The sequence below is a fragment of the Diceros bicornis genome, chromosome 33 (assembly GCF_020826845.1).
Source record: "Diceros bicornis minor isolate mBicDic1 chromosome 33, mDicBic1.mat.cur, whole genome shotgun sequence".
In the NCBI taxonomy this organism is placed as follows: domain Eukaryota; kingdom Metazoa; phylum Chordata; class Mammalia; order Perissodactyla; family Rhinocerotidae; genus Diceros; species Diceros bicornis.
Window position 1 is genome coordinate 17611068 of NC_080772.1, and position 18550 is coordinate 17629617.

Below are 18550 nucleotides of genomic sequence, written 5' to 3' on the forward strand. Positions count from 1 at the left end.
ATAATGACTTTCTTTGTCTCTTATTACAATTTTTGACTTCAAGTCTATTTTGTCTGATATAAATTTAGCCACCCTGTTCTCTTTTGGTTACAATTTTCATGGAAAATCTTTTTCCATCCCTTCAATTTCATTCTGTGTGTGTCCTTAAAGCTGAAGTGAGTCTTTTGTAGGCAACATATAGTTGGGTCTTGATTTTTTTATCCATTCAGCCATTCTGTGTCTTTTGATTGGAGAAGTTAATCCATTTACACTTCAAGTAATGATTGATAGTTAAGGACTTACTAATGCCATCTTGTTAATTGCTGTCTGACTGTTTCGTAGTTCTTTCTTCCTTTCTTTGTCTCTTATTGTCTTCCTTTGTGATTTGATGATTTTTTTTTTTGTAGTGGCATATTTTGATTCCTTTCTTTTTATATTTTGTGTTTTTCTTTGTGTTTACCATGAGGCTTACATAAAGTATTTGTAGTTATAAGAGTCTGTTTTAAGCTGATATCAATTTAGTTTCGACTGCAAACAAAACTCTACACTTTTACTTCTTCCTTCCCTGCATTTTATGTTATTGCTGTCACAATTTCCATCTTTTTATATCACATATCCATTAATAAATTATTGTAGCTATAGTTATTTTTAATACTTCTGTCTTTTGACTTTTATGCTAGAATTAAAAGTTATTTATTCATCACCTTTACAGTATTAAAGTATTCTGTATTTGATTGTATACTTACCTTTACAAGTGAGTTTTATACCTTCATAAGTTTCGTGTTGTTAATTAGTGTCTTTTTGTTTCAAGTTAAAGAACTCCCTTGAGCATTTCTTGTAAGGCAGGTCAAGCGGTGAGGGACTCCCTCAGCTTTTGTTTGTCTACAGAAGTCTTTATTGCTCCTTCATTTCTGAAGTTCAGCTTTGCCAGGTATAGTATTCTTGGTTGTTGGTTGGCAGTTTTTTCTCTTCAGCACTTTGAATACATCATCTCACTATCTCCTAGCCTGCGAAGTTACTGCTGAGCTATCCACTGATAGTCTTATGGGGGTTCCCTTATATAAGATGAGTTGCTTTTCTCTTGCAGCTTTCAAAATTCTCTTTGTCTTTGACTTTTGACAATTTGATTGTATTGTGTCTTGGTGAGACCTGTTGATATTCAGCCTATTTGGGATTCTTTGGGCATCATGGATCCTGATGTTCAATTTCATTCTCAGCTTTGGAAAGTTTTTTGCCATTATTATTTAAATAAACTTTCTGCCCCTTTCTCTTTCTCTGTTCCTTTTGGGACTCAGGTAATAAAGGCCACATGACTATTTCTGGCCAAGGAAATGGGAACAGAAGTGATCTACAATACTTCTAAGCTGAGCCGGTGGAAAGCTCCTGAATGTTTTTTAGTTTCTTTTGCCCTGTTGGATGATAAACTTAGAGTGCATGTTTTGACATAGCAGAGCCCAAAACTGAAACATGTTGGTTCGCTGAGTCATTTCATGGGGGTCACAGTTACCCAATCTACAGCAGACTGAGTGAGAAGTAAATATTTGCTGGGTAAAGGCACTGATATTTAGTAGTTGTTTCTTACTTCAGCTCACCCTATCCTATCTTGACTAATGCAGTGTTTAAAACCATGATGTCTAATTTAGACAACCCTGAGTTAGAAACCTGGTTTGACATTTCCTTTATTTTTTCCTGTCATTCCCCCAAGCCAGTTCTGTCAGCTGTTTCCTCTGCTTCAGTAAAGTGGTATAACAATAATAAGCAGAATTAAAGGATTCTATCTCTGAAAAAGTCCTTAGAATTTTGGAGACAATCTTATGAATAAGAGCAAGACTATTCTGCTCTCTGAGGTTTAAAAACTCTCTAGACTGGGAAGATAGTGAAAGGGAGGATTATGGAAATGATGAGGACAGCTAAATAGTGTTTGGACCAGGGAACAAACCCATATGGGCTTTGCGGAGAGCAGATGAATTAATAAAACACCCTAAGGAGCCAGCAGGAACCAAGGTCAAGTCTTTTTTTGCGAACAACCCAGTATCTGCTAGCTTGAGTAAATGTTTTCAGTCAGTGGTATCCATAAGCTGACAGTCCACAGATTGGCAAGTTTCTATTTGACCAGGTACTTATATAGCCTGAACCCAGGTTATGATAACTGTCCTTCTACCTGACTTCTGATGATAATTTCCCTTTGACAAGAGTTAGCAGGTGTGATGCCCACCTGTGCCCTGATGCTTTGTTAGGTACTACTTTAGCTCCACAAATTTTGACATTTTATACTTTCATTATCATTGAGTTCAAAACAGTTCTAGTTTCCCATATGCTTTATGAATTATTTTGATGTATAGTGTTTAATTTTCAAGTACTTGGGAATATTTCTGAGTATCTTATCTGTTAATTGACTTCTAATTTAACATTGTTATGTCAGAGAAGATCGTGTGTGTAATTTAATCCTTTGATATTTAATGAGACTTATTTTATGACCTAACATATGGTCTATTTTTTGAATGTTTCATGTAATTTTGTAACAAATGTGTAGTAGATATTGTTAGATAGAGTATGTATAAATGTCAGTTCAAGGAAGTGAAGATTGTTCAGATCTTCCATGTTGTTGACTGATTTCTTTGGCTACTTGTTCTGTCAGTTACTGAGAAAAGAGTGCTAAAATGTCCAGCTATGGCTGTTGACTTTTTATTTCTCCAATTAGTTTTTTAAATTTTTGCTTAATGTATGTTGAAGCTCTGCTGTTAGTAGTATATATGCTTTGGACGGTTTGCTTTCTGGATTAATTGTTCCCTGCTCTCATTATGCTATTTTCCTCCTTATCTCTGGCAATTCTTCACCTTAAAGTCTGATTTACGTGATGTTGGTATAGCCATGCTTTGCTATGATCTAAGTTTGCATATCTTTATTCTTTTGCCCTTTGATATTCTGTGTTGTCCCATTTAAAGTGTATTTCTTTTAAATAATATATAGAATGGTATTGATTTGTTATCATTTCTGACTTGTAATTGAGCTGTTTCATCCATTTACATTTAATGTTATTATCAATAGATTGGATTTAAGTCTATTTGGCACTAATTTTCTATTTTTCCCATTTGTTCTTTATTCCTCTGTTCCCACTTTCTTTTTTCGAGTGATAAATTTTGTAGTATTCATGGTTATCTTCTATAGTGACGTCTTAGCTATACCTCTTGTCTTTTTTCATGGTCACTCAACATTAAATTATCATATTTCACCTTCAAATAGTATCATTTTTTATGTTTTTCTATTTAACATTCTATAAAACATGCAAAACACTATATTATAAATTAATATTAATATATTTATATCTTCTAGTGCAATATTTGTACACCATTATTTTTATATGATATAATACATTGCACATGTAAATATATAAATATTCCACAATATTGTGATATACATATTACATTTATAAATGTATGTTATAGAGTTGTAAAGTAAAAATGTGTTATAATTTTTAAAAGGATAAATACACAGAAACATATATTGTGAGAACCAACATATACAAATATTGCTTTAAACAGTTAATATTATTTTGAAGACTTTGTAAATATATATAACAGACTTTACATTTATGCAGATATTATGATTTCTGGTGCTCCTTATTTTTTCCTGTAGATCCAGGGTTCCATCTGATATCATGTCCCTTCACTCTGGAAACCTCTAGTACATATTGTAATGCAACTCTGTTGGAGTCAAAGTTTTTGTCTCTCTGAAATGTTTTTATTTAATTTTGACTTTTGCAAGTTTTTTTTTTAATTTGAAATCTAATGCTTTATTAGTGAATGTGAAGCAAAAAATAATACCGAATCCTACAAAAATCTCCCCCTCCTTTTTTTTTTATGTGCCCTTGTACTCCTTTTGCCCTCCCCTCTTCTCATCCCCCTCTGGTAACCACCAATCTATTCTCTGTGTCTATGTGTTTGGTTGTCGTTGTTGTTTTTTACCTTCCACATATGAATGAAATCATATGGTATCTGGCTTTCTCTGTCTGACTTATTTCACTTAGCATAATGCCCTCAAGGTCCATCTATGTTGTTGCAAATGGCAAGATTTCATCTTTTTGATGGCTGAATAGTATTCCATTGAATATATGTACCACATCTCCTTTATCCATTCATCCACTGATGGACACTTGGTGAAAGGTTTTTCGTTGGTTTTAGAATTGTAGGTTGACAGTTTTTAAATTTGAACACTTTAGAGATGGTATTGTATTGTCTTCTGATCTCCTTTGCTTCTGGTGAGAAGTTAACTGTCATTCTTGTTATTCTGTGTCTTTTTTTTTTTGGAAGACTGTAAGATTTCTTCTTTGTTATTGTTTTTTGAGCACTTTGGTTAAGATATGCCCAGATGAGGTTTTCTTCTTGTTTATTTAACCAAGAGTTTTCACTGAGCTTTCTATATCAGTGAATTGATGTCTTTCATCAGTTATGGAAAGTTCTCATTCATTATTTCTTTACATATTTCTTCTCTCTCATTCTCTCTCTCTTCTCTTTCTGAGACTCCATCTTACATGCATATTAGACTATTTGATATTATCCCACATATTTAAGAACTCTCTTCTGGATTTTTTTTTCACTCTTCCTCTTTGTGTTTTAATTTGGATACATTCTATTGATCTGTCTTCAAATTCACTTATTCTTGCCTGTATGAATCCAGTCTGCTGTAAAGTCCATTTAATAAATTCTTCATTTTTGATATTTCATCTTATATTTCTAGTTTTTCCATTTGGATCTTCATTATGGATTCTAAGTCTTTGCTGAAATTCCTCACCTCTTCACATATGTGGTCCATCTTTTCCTTATAGATCTTTAAAGATTTATATTGTAGTTAAATTACAGTTCCTGCATTCTTATTCTAACATCTGGGTCATGTCTGATTCATCTTCTATCGACTCTTTTCTCTCTTGACCATACATAACATTTTCTTGCTTCACAGTCCTTTTCCTTTCAGGCTTCTAGATTGGGTGGGGAGTGGCTGGGGTATCTTTTTCTTTGCTCTGCTCCCAGTCGATCATAGCTAAAAGCTTAAAATGCTTTGAATGGATTTCTCTTAGCTCTCTTGCCCTGCCCCCAGCCTTTGGCATACTATCTTTGAGCCCTCAGTAGAGATCTAGGGAATAGTTGGATGGAGGTGCAGACTTGTTCTATGGCTAGAATTTCAATGTTTTGCCACCCTACATGCAGCTGTTAAAAGTTCATTAACAGTTCAGCTCTTTTCTCTTTATTCTCAATTATGGTAGATCCTTCCTTCTCCCGCTATTCTGCCCGAGATAAGAACAGTAATGGATATTTCTTTTCCCCTGAAGTGGTCATTCTTTTCTGGGATTTAACTCATTCAGGTTTATTTGTGTTCTCAGTTCTTTTGGACATATACAAAATTTATGGGATTTTTTTTTGGTTTTCCAGCTTATTGTGATTGTTATTATGAGAGCAATGGTTTCTTGCAACTTTCCACCTCCTAAGTAGAGATAGAGGTCCCATTATAAATACAGTTTTATTCACACAGGCAAGTATATGTCATATAAAGTCCAATCATTATATTAGTTTATAGTGCTAATTACTTCTCTAACACTGTTTTAATACATCTTTTATCGTTGCTAACCTGTTAGGTGACAAAATGGTAACAGTTTTTTTAAATTTACATTTATTTAAATAGGAGTCAAGCATATCTTCATGTTTTTAAATCATCTATGTTCTGTTTCATTGCACTGAGGATTCTCTATTTTTCTCTTGATTTTTTAGTTTTAACCTAATAATTTATAAGACATTTTCTTACACTAAAGATTCTTGTCCTGTATGACAAAGATTTTTTATAGTTTGTCACTGGTTTTTTGAAGTTGTTACTATTTCAATGCAGGAGATTTTACTTTTAATGCAGACGTTTTAATGGAAATTCTCATTTCCAGCTTCTGGAGAGTGTGTCTGGCTCAAAAGGCCATGCTGACTCCCATGATTTTTTAATGCAGTTTTGAATTTTAATTTTTATGTTTAAAATTTTAACTGATCCAAAATTTATTTTTATTTATGAAGAGGTATCCTATTTTATCTTTAATGTGCTAAAAGTGTTAATTAAAGTATTTTAAAGTATTAATAAGTACCTTTTACTTATTAATATATCTTGATACCATTTATATGAAACAATGCCAAATTTCCATTATATATTTGATACGTTTCTGGACTCACTTTTGTTTTATTGATCTTCTTACCTATTTATGTACTAATATCAAATTCCTTTCCTCCCTATAGCTTTATAATATAATATATTTTAATATCTTTCAGGTCTGGTTTGCCTGCTCATTATTTTTTATTTTTAGAGTTTTCTTGGCTTTTCTCACATATTTATTTTTATGAAATTAAGAATTAGCCTATCTAGTTCCTAACATTATCCTGTTGGTATTTTTATTTGAATTGCATATAATTTTACAATTTATTTAGGGTCATTTGACACTTTTACAATATCGAATCCTTACATTCAAGAACAGGGCTTGCCTTTTTATTTATTCAAGACTTATTTATGTTCTTTAGGTTTTTTAAATTTATGGTAAGAACACTTAATGAGACCTACCCTCTTCAATTTTTAAGTGCACAATACAGTATTGTTAACTATTGGCACAACGTTGTACAGCAGATCTCTAGAACTTGTTCATCTTGTGTAACTGAAACTTTATACCCATTAAACAGCAACTCCCATATCTCCCTCCACCAACCCCTGGCAACCACCATTCTACTCTGTTTCTAAGAGTTTGATGATTTTTAGTTACCTCATATAAGTAGAATCATGCAGTATTGGACCCTCTGTCACTGGCTTATTTCACTTAGCATAATGTCCTCCATTTCCACCCATGTTGTCAATAAGGCAAAATTTCCTTCTTCTTCTTTTTTTTTTTGTGTGTGAGGAAGATCGGCCCTGAGCTAACATCTGCCAATCCTCCTCTTTTTGCTGAGGAAAACTGCCACGGCGGAGCACGCGCACCCAACCACTTGTGCCACTGGGCCGTCCCCAGAATTTCCTTCTTTTTTAAGGCCAAAAATATTCCTGTGCGCGTGTTTGTGTGTGTGTGTGTGTGCGTGTGTGTGTGTGTGTGTATCACATTTTCTTTATCCATTAATCTGTCAATGGACTATTAGGTTGTTTCTATATCTTGGCTATTGTGAATAATGCAATAACATGAGAATGTAGGTATCTCTTCGTGATCCTGATTTCAGTTGTTTTGGATATATGCCCAAAAGTGGGATTGCTAGATCATATGGTAATTCTATTTTTATTTTTTTGAGGAATCGTCATACTGTTTTCCATAATGGCTGCACCATTTTACATTTCCACCAACAGTGTACAAAGTTGCCAATTATTCCATACCCTCACTAACACCTATCTTTTATTGTTATTATTATAGTCATCCTAACAGGTGTGAGGTAATATCTCATTGTGGTTTTGGTTTGCATTCCCCTAATAATTAGTGGTGTTGAGCATCTTTTCACATACCTGTTGGCCATTTGTATGTCTTTTTTGGAGAAATGTCTATTAAAGTCCTTTGCCCATTTTTTAAATGGATTGTTTCTTTTGCAATTGAGTTGTAGAACTTCCTTGTATATTTTATATATTAATTCGTTATCAGATATATGGTTTACAAATATTTTCTCCCATTCCATAGGTTGTCTTTCGCTCTGTTGTTTCCCTTGCTGTGCAGAAGCTCTTTAATTTGATGTAGTCCCACTTGTCTAATTTTGTTTTTGTTGCTTGTGCTTTTGATGTCACGTCCAAAAAATTATCACGAAGCCCAATGCCATGAAAAATCTCTCCTGTTTTCCTCTAGAAGTTTTACAGTTCCAGGTCTTACGTTTAAGTCTTTAATGCATTTTGCATTGATTTTTGCGTATGTTGTAAGATAAAGGTCCAATTTCATTCTTTTGCATGTGGATATCCAGTTTTCCCAGCACCATTTGTTGAAGAGACTGTCCATTGTGTATTCTTGGCACTCTTGTTGAAGATCAGTTGACAATATATGCAAGAGTTTATTTTGGGGCTCTCTATTCTGTTCCACTCTGTTTTGGTTATCTATTCTGTTCTGGTCTGTTTCTATTTTTATGCCAGTAATATACTGTTTTAATTAGTGTAGCTTTGTAGTATATTTAAAAATCAGAAAGTGTGATGCCTCAAGATTTCTCAAGATTGCTTTGGCTATTTGGGATCTTTTGTAGTTCCATACAAATTTTAGGATTTTTTTTTTGTCTATTTCTGTAAAAAATGCCATTTGGATTTTGATAGGGATTGCATTGAATCTGTAGATCACTTTGAACAATATGGACATTTTAACAATATTAAGACTTCCAACCCAAGAACACAAGATGTCTTTCCATTTATTTGTGTCTTCTTTAATTTCTTTCATCAGTGATTTGTAGTTTCTAAGACATATCTTTTACCGCCTTTGTTAAGTTTATACCTAAGTATTTTATTCTTTTTGATGCTATTGTAAATGAGATTTATTTCCTAATTTCCTTTTTGGAGAGTTCATTGTTAACATATAGAAATGTGACTGATTTTTGTATGTTGATTTTGTATCCTGCAACTTTACTATATTTGTTTATTATTTCTAACAGGGTTTTTGTGTGGAATCTTATGAATTTTCTACATATAAGATCTGTCATCAGAAAACAGATAATTTTACTTCTTCCTTTCCAGTTTGAATGTCTTTTATTTCTCTTTCTTGCCTAATTACTTTGGCTATAACTTTCAGTACTATGTTGAATAGAAGTGGTGAGAGTGGGCATCTTGTTTTGTTCCTGATTTTGAAGGAAAGCTTTCAGTTTTTCAACATTGAGTATGATGTGTCCTGTGGGCAATTTTTCCAGGTACATAGTGAGATATCTTGAACTTAGGAGTCATATCAATAATTGTGTGTGTGTGTGTATTCAGACCTTTTTTATTTGGGGAAAGGTTTTTTTTTGGATTATAATTTTAAATACTAGTTTTATTCCATTGTTTTTCTTCTTCTTCAGGGGTCCCAACCATACATAAATACATATGTGGGATTTTTGTTGTCTATCTTCTTTTCTAAATACTTTCTTTCTAGTCATCTTTACTTCTTATTTTATTTTCATTCTCTTAGTTGTTTTTCTTCCTTTTGTCAATGTTCTTTATTATACTTTTGGTGAGTCCATTCTACCTTTGGTCTCTAATCTTCATTTCTGCAATGATTTTTCTTCATTTTCTATTCTTTTTCTCTATTTTCCTTCCTAAGTATAGTAACTCTCATTTCACGTCTTCCTTTTTTTTTTTTTTTTGGTCTATCTATTGTCTGAGTTTTGAGTTTATGATTTATGATGTTCTTTTATATTACAACATTTTGTTTAATAATATTTAACTTGTTTTCAAGTATTATATTTTCCTCAACTTCATGCATTTTATTATTGAAAATTATTTTCATAAACTGAAAGATTTTGATTCTCACTTTCAGATTTCTTCTTATAGTAGCTTCATGTTGGTGTTGGTTATTATTTTCTATTCATGTGAGTTGAGTTGTATTTCATCAGCAATAATAAGTGAGAAGTTTGGGTAACAATTTCATAATTCCAGAATGTTCTCTTTTGTTGATATAGTACAGGGTTTACTCTTTAATAAATAGCACCTTTGGGAAGTGAGTCTGTATGTCTTCCCATGTTGTGATATTCTTTTGTTTCCATAGAAACAAAACTATCTGCTTAGTTTTACTTATTTATTACCCCTCATCCACTAACTCTCCAAAAGATTCATCTCTTTTCCAAGTTGTCCTCCTCCAGCCAAGAAGCACAACCACCTCTGCTCCTGCACACTTTCAAAAACCTTCTTTTTAATTTTCTAGTTGTATTAGTTTGCTAGGGCTGCCATAACAAAGCACCACAAACTTGAGTGGCTTAAACAACAGAAATCTATTTTCTCACAGTTCTGGAGGCTAGAAATCTGAGATCTAGCTATCATCAGGGCCATACTATATCTGAAGGCACTAGGGAAGATTTATTCCAGGCCTCTCTCCTAGCTTCTGATAGTTACTTGGCTTATGGCAACATAACTCCAATCTTCATCTTGTGTTCTCTCTGTGTGTTAGTTTTGTCCCAATTTCCCCTTTTTATGAGGATATTAGTCCTATTGCGTTAGGGTCCAACTTAATGACATCTTAACTTACTCATCTCCAAAGACCCTGTTTCCAAATAAGGTCATATTCATATGCATTAGAAGTCAGGACTTCAACATCTTTTGGGGGGACAAAATTCAACCCATAACACCAGTAGATGGTACTCACAATATCTCAGATTTTTTGGGGGTGGGTGGGGGGTGTTATTTTCCCGTTCAGATTAGGAAACTTTCCTTCTGGGGCTGAACTCTAGGTAACATTGTCTGCATTGCACTATTGTTAATACTGTGTTGGACTCTCCTATCTTTCACATAATGTTATGTTCCAAGGTGGACTTGTTGATTTCTGAACTTTTCCCACACACGTATAGAAATTGAAGTTTATAGTACTCTCTATTTCATGCTGTAAGCATGAGTTGTGGTTGATCTTATTTGTTCTTTTTATTGATCTGTATGATTTTTGAAGGATGTGTGGAGAAATTCAAATTTGAGTGCCCAGTGTTATCTTATAGGAATGAGAAATCTCTATTTGCAACATATATTAAGATTAATATAAAGATTCCAAACTTCTTTTTAAATTTATTTCCACCAGATAATAATTATTCATCGCATTCTATTTAATAAAGCATTTGTTTTCATTTGAAATGTAGGAGCTGCAGTAACAAATTATAGAGCATTTGGTGGTCAGATTCAAGTCAACACAGATGACTCAAGTAGCCCAATTAAATATACCCTAGCATGTAATTGGTTTCTAGCTTTTCCTATTTATTGGAAACCCGAGTGTGTGTATTACTATTCAGTTTTCCTATCTATTCAGGTATGACATTGTATTTACAGAAATAGGACATGGGAGATGAATTCACAATGACTATGGATTTAATAACTTATAACTAAAATGGCTTCCCTTCTAGGTTATCCCACTGCTTACTCTGAACTGAGGACTGGACTAACCACATTGTTGGGGAATCAGTGGAAAGAGTATCCGTTTTCCTCATGGCTCTTTTTGGTGCCTGGATCAGACTTTCTCTTGGACCAACAGACTCTCTAACACCTCTTCTGGAATCAATTCCAACCGATGATGAGCTACATCTGGCCTGTGAAATGAAAATAGCAAAACCTTTGATTCAGTCCAAGTTAAGTGGATCTACATCATCTGCTCAGTCAACTTTTGCCAAGATGAATGATGCTGTGTCAGTGTTCCACAATTTCAGAGGTGGATTTCCCCTTTTTAAAAACAAAGTGTTTTCCTTTACATAGGCAATGGAGGAAAAGACTGCTGTGTGTGAGAATGCATTTTGGCTCCTCTATATATTTGGAAACAAAACCCCTAAAATAATCCCTATTTTAGCCTTTTTTCTTTTTCTTGGATCTCTGCCATCCTGGCCCTTATCAAGTTGCACAAGGGGGCACTGTAGCTGTGAAAGTTCCAGAGAAGTGATTCATTTCCTTGCTTCCCAGTATCAGAGTAATGTAAACAGGAACAAGAATGTGATGGAAAAGGAGAAAGTCAATAACTTGCAGAGGCTATGGGTGCTTCCAGTTGTTTTAACTCCCAGCTCAGATTCAACAATATTTACTCCAGAAGGAACACAATGGTGGGTATAAGCAGAGGGAGAAAGACAAGAACCTTGAGGTTTACTTTACGTATTTGTCCAGTTTCCCACGTAGAAGAGCAATAAACATAGAAAGGGGAATGAGCTGAAATGGATATTTTTGAAACTTGGATAATCACCCAGCTGTGGGCCTAGTGGCTATGGTGGAGGCTGCAGTTCAAATTTCAAAGCCCATTCCAGGCCTAGCTGATCTCAATGAAGAGAGGGAGGTTGGGGATTTTGATGTTAGAGTTGCTAAAGCATCACAGTAAGAGTGTTTGGGATAATTTAATAGATATGTTCTGGTGTCCAGATTACTGGTACAACACTTATACCCTTAGCTCCTGCCAACCTATGATACAAATGATGTCACATTTACATTAATGTCCAAGTTCTGTCTGCATGGTGACCCCATTAGACTAACTTTAGGATCCCGTCTCTGTAGAGTTGCTCTAGATTATTTATGGGATATTGGTCACATCCACATCAATTTCTATTGTCAAGGCATGATCTAGGTTTTCACTTTCTGGTTTTGTGTTCTTGTACAGTTCTTTAAAAGCCTTTAATGCCATTTTTCTCTTCTCTTCCTCCTCAATTAACTTTACCATTAGCCAGAATACAAGGGATTCTTCAGTTGTCTTATAAAGACTGAGCAACATTTGACTCCAAACAGCTCCTTCTGTCACTTGCATTAATTTAAGTAGGTTCATTTGTATCCATTTTCTTAACCCGTCTCTGTACTGCAATAAATTATCTAACAACAAATAAGTAAAATTAGAACTGAGCAGTCAATGGGTTGAGCTGCAAAGGAAACTAGCCAGTGAACTGCAGGGGCTGAGATCAATCAGAGCCTGGAAAATTTTTAAAAATAGTTTAAAATGTATAAATTATATGTGTTGCTATATAATTTTATTATATAGCATATATAATGCTATATAATAACTATAACATATTGCTAAATTTATATGCAAATTGTATAAATTTATTTTTAAAGTAGTGATTAAGGTGAAGAAATGCAAAATCACTCAGGCCAATGCAAAGCAAAATTGACAATGCTGAAAGTAGACCCAGTAATATGGAGGATAAATTGAAAAGCTTTCTCAGAACTCAGAGAAGGAGTCCAAAAAAATAAAACTGATGGGATAATTTTTTAAGACATAGCCTGGAAATTCAATATACAAATGTTTCTGAAGAAGAAAAGATGAACTAAATATCAGTAATTATAGCCTAATATTGGAAGTTTTCTGAGCTAAAGGAACATCTTTTCTAAGCACATGGAAAGTTCCTATCATGAAACAGGTAAAATTAATGAGAAGTGACATATACCAAAATATTTCCTACTGAAAATTTTGGACTGCAAGGAAAGTGAAAATATTCTCTAAGGACTCTTGCAGTAAAAACAGCTTATCTGTAGAACAACTAAATCAAATTAGCCTCAAACCTCATCTGCAAAATATGGGTGGGAAGAAAATCAACAGATATTTATAGAGTGTTGGTAGGGAAAAGTTAACTCTATGAATTAAATAAACATATATAGCAGCAAAAACTTTATCAGGTATACATGAATTCAAAAAAAAAAAATCCACATTCTCTTCTTACAAATATTATGTGAAGGTACCCTCCAACTTACCCAAATATGAATAAAAAGTACATAATAAAAATAGAGTTGTGGCAAACAAAAAACCCTCAGAATTGAATGTAAAAAAAGTTAAGCATGTTGTATAAATAATTATTGTAAATATAATTTAAAACTTAATTCAAAAGTTAAATATATACTTGAAAGATACAATATGTAATTTTTAAAAATGATTAATTTCTGCTTTTAAAAAGTCTCAGATTATATCTACAAGAAATCAGAAGTAGATAAAGGAGTGTTAGGATGAGCTGAAAGGGAAGATTATTCTCTTTATACTGATATTTTTTTTAAAGTGTGTTTTTTAATATCAAACGGTAATCTAGTTTAATTCAAGACAGAACTTATTTCTTATAAATCATAAGAGAAGAACAAAGTAAAGATGAAAATATCAAAGAAAACATAATCAAACCAAACCGAACAGATATATCTAGAAAAATTAACTTAGCAAAGGGCAGACTGGAGAAGTAACACAAGACAAGCACAAAAAACAAACAGAAGCAAAAAACAGTATGACAAAAGTAAAACCAAACACACCCACTATTATAAAAAATATAAATAGGCTAACTCCCTTTTATTTATTTATTTATTTAATTTATTTTTTGTGTGAGGAAGACTAGCCCTGAGCTAACATCCAATGCCAATCCTCTCCCTTTTTGCTGAGGAAGACTGGCCCTGGGCTAACATCCGTGCCCATCTTCCTCTGCTTTATATGGGACGCGGCCACAGCATGGCTTGACAAGCAGTGCCTCAGTGCGCGCCTGGGATCCGAACCTGCGAACCCCGGCCCCGAAGCAGAGCGCGCACGCTTAACTGCTGCATCATCGGGCTGGCCCCTGGCTAACTCCTTTTTTAAAACACAAAGTTTATAAATTGAATAAAAAATATATTAGTGTTTAAAATACAAACTCTAAGTTTAGACAGTTCTTTGCACTTCAGGTTCTCATATGTAAAATGAGAATTAAGTGAGTGAATCATAGGATTACTTTCTGGAGCATAGCCAGTGCTCAGCAAAGATTAGTTAGCATTGTTATTAAGGATTATACTTATTATATATCTTTTACAAGAGAGTCATATAAAATGAGAGTAAAACTACTTAAATTGTGTATTATTTTATATCAGGAAAATAAACATATAAACAGAGCAGTGGTAGCTGAGAACTGCAAATTAACACAACTATGAGATACACTAAACACTTTTTTGAATGGCCAAAATCCAAAACATTGATACCACCAATTGCTGGCGAGGTTGTGGTGCAACAGAAATTCTCATACATTTCTGGTGGGAATGAAAAATGGTATAGCTACTTTGGAAGACAATTTGGCGGTGTCTTATAAAACTAAACCACCCTTATCATACGATCCAGCAATGGTGCTCCTTGGTATTTACCCAAAGGAGTTGAAAACATGTTCACACAAAAACCTGCATGAGGATATTTACAGCAGCTTTATTCATAATTGCCAAAACTTGGAAGCCACCAAGATTTCTTTCAGTAGGTGCATGGATAAATAAACTGGGGTACATCCAGATAATGGGATATTATTCAGCACTAAAAAGAAATGAACTAGCAAGCATGAGAAGACATGGAGGAACCTTCAGTGCATATTACTAAGTGAAAGAAGCCAGTCTGAAAAGGCTGCAGACTGTATCATTCCAGCTATATGGCATTCTGGAAAAGGCAGACCTATGGAGAAAATAAAAAGATCAGTGGTTGCCAGGGAGAACCAGGCGGTAGAGATGAATAAGCAAAGCATAAAGGATTTTTAGGGCATAAATACTCTGTATGATATTATAATGATGGATATATGTCATTATACATTTGTCCAAACCCATAGAACATACAACACCAACAGTGAACCCTAATATAAACTATGGACTTTGGGTGATTATGATGTGTAGATTCATCCTTGGTAAAAAAATAAAAATAAAAAAAAGTACCATTCTGGAGAGTGATGTTGTTCATGGGGGAAGCTATGCACGTGTGGGACAGGGGGTATGTGGGAAATCTCTGTACCTCTCTCTCAATTTTGTTGTAAACCTAAAACGGCTCTTAAAAATTAAAATCCTAAAAACAAGTTTTAAGAGTAGTGGTAGAAATATTTTTATGAGAGAAGCAGAATGGCCTGGTGGAGTGGTTTTCAACTCTGCTCCTTGGAGCCCTTGGGGTTTCACAGGGCCTCATCTGAGACAATGTTGAACCTGAAAGACAAAAGGATATAGAAGGTAAAGGCATAGAGATCAACACCTTGTAAGTAAGCAATACATGCAAACAACAACAATAACCCAAAAACAAAACAAAACTAAAAAAAATCTCATTGACATAAGGTCTGAAAAATTGTAGAAGTAAGTTAATTGACCTTTTTGAGGATCAGGTTTCTCATCTACAAAATGGGTTAATATTACCTAGGGTTATCTTGTGGATTTTCTTATATATTGAGTGTAAAATACATGGTATAACAGAATCCAATAACTGCTGGCTTCCTATCTATCTCCTTTCATCAAAGATTAAATAATTTACTTCTAACAGTGACCAGATTATATGCTTTAAATCATTCTCCCTCAACCTGTTATTCATATGCACCATTCCTGTATGCTCAAGAAAAAGTACATTTTCATTTTTGCCTAAACTAAAAGAAAAATGTCTGGCAAAACTAAATCACAAAAGCATATCAATGCCAAGCACAAATGGCTGTTAGATCATCCACAGTGTGTGATAGTCTGCATCATCCCTGGGCACAGAGGATTGGGAATTGACTCTCTGCATATTGTTGCCTAATGCATACGAATTCTCTTTAGTTTTGAAGTTCTGTGCCAGTTAAGTGTCTGGATACTCTTTTCTTCAGAACAACATTCGAATACACTAAAAAAACATTCTCATTGCTCTGGTTTAATTGATGGGGAAAAGTTCACATGCACACGCATATGTTGATCCTCAATATCCCTGGACCAAAAAATGTGTGCATGACACCAAGCACTGAGAAGTGATGAGGAGACCCCTCACCCTCTGCCACAGTGACACCCACTGATCTACACCTGACATTCTATGTACTGTGCATGTAGCATGCTGTGATGGTAGAAAGAATGAGAAAGGGAGAGAAATAGACATAAGGGAAAGACAAAAGAGGAATTTTACTATTTTTCCCCGAGCTTCCCTTTTTTCCCCCAAAAGAAAACCTCGCTGCTTCAAATATAGACATGCCAACCCTAATATTCATGCATATGTATATTCAGCTTGGAACATCAATATGGGACCAGCCATCCTTCCTAGATTCATGGTATATGTAAATAATATCTTTTTTTTTTTTGGCAGCCCTTATCAGTAAATTGTTGAGTTATTTTGCTATTTATGCTTTGCTAAAAAAGAAACCCCATTTTTATAGAAGCCATGTATACAAGCCTCTTTATAAACGGGTGTTTATTAAAGCTCCATTTGGAGTTTATTTGATTAACAAATATACCTTATAACATTGATATTTAAATAGTAGTGAAATAGGAATATTGAGTGTTCAAGAAAGATTCATCGATGCGAAAAAAGGCACAACCAAGAGTTAAAAATGATGCTAACAGGTGCATATTGGAGTTTTTATCTGGAAATTTCTCCATGGTATTTATCAGCAAAACAAGGACTAAAAATTCTTCATCATTTCTTCAGTGAGTTGCTGCTTTGCTTTTCAATTTGCTAATACGATACTCTTTAGATGGCGTATTTATCTACATGACACCAAACATACAGATGAAAACCAAAACATTCAGTCAATCATTCAGCTATTTGTTAATATAGATTTGGCATCACTTAGAAAAGAGTAATTAGAAATCATTAACTACATTTTTCTATTTTTATTTATATATTTGGCAATATTTAGATATAATCATCATTACAAGAAAAGACTGGTCTGACTAGTAATTACCTTTTCTTTGGTATTTTGTACTCTATTAACAAAAGCTTTTTGTCGATATATTTTTTTCCTGATTGTTAAATTACAAGCTTCATTTCTCTTTGACTGTTGAGCTTTGACCTAAATTTATTTCCATCAATGTTTTGATTCTTCTTACTCTCATTTCAGCTTTCCTAAATAGGGAACATGGATATATTTTCTACACATTTTATGACTTCATTTCTTATCCATTTCATTCATCCTTAAATAAATTGATGTGATTTAAATTCCTAACATAAATACGAAATAAGACAGTCCAAAATTTAAAATTTCAATCAAGATTAAAAGATGTTAGAGAAAGGGAAGAGAGAAATGAACCAGGGATCTGGGATGAGTGAGTTACTATAACTCGGCACCAAGTTTCCTGAGAGTGGAAGATGAAAGCAAAGACTGAGTTGAGGGTAAGGAGTTGGATGATACTGTCTGAAAAAAAAAATCCTACAAGTCCATGTAGTGCAGTGGTACTCAACCTTTTGTTTTTCTGCCTTAACACAGCAAAGGGATTCAACAGGCTGTCCCCCTCACCAGTTACTATGCTTTGTTTATTGCAGAAGGATGGGTGTCCTCCAGCCCACCTCCAATCCTGCCACAGGAAAGATTCATGGTTCAGCAAAAAAAGTTATCTGGGTACTCACTTCCCTTTGGAATTCAATGCATACATTAGTCTTGTCCAAATATTTTTTCTATGCTTTCAGATGATTTAACTCAATACAAGCACAAAGCTTAAAGGAGCTAATACCTATCATGTGTCAAACATTTCCTCTGTGCCAGACCAGCTGAGCATTTTCCATGCATTGTCCCATTTATTTTCCACAATGTGTTTGTGAGCAATTAGCCTCATTTTGTAAGTGAGGAAACTAAGATTTTGAGGAGATCAAGTAACAGGCCCAAGGTCACAGGCTAGAAGCTGGTAAATGGCAGAGCTGGTGCACAAACCCTGGGTGGCTGAATGTACATAAGTCTCTGTTGTGTGTAAGAACCTCCTGGGCTCCAACTCTAGAGACTCTGACTCTGTAGGTATGAAATGGGGCCTTGTAGTCTGCATTTTAGAGTATCTCTGGGGATTCTTGGGCATGGTAGAAGTAGGCCAATACTCGGGTATATTGACTCCCAGCCCTTGCTTTTTCCCACTCTGGAAAGATCACTTTTCACCCAGAGAACTCCACAGTTGTTTCAGCATATTCCTAAGGCAGGTATGAAAAGCCTTCTACATAGACATCATGCCTTTTATTGAGTTCACTGAGATTTTTAAAAACATTTTGATAATAATAGTAGTAGCTGCT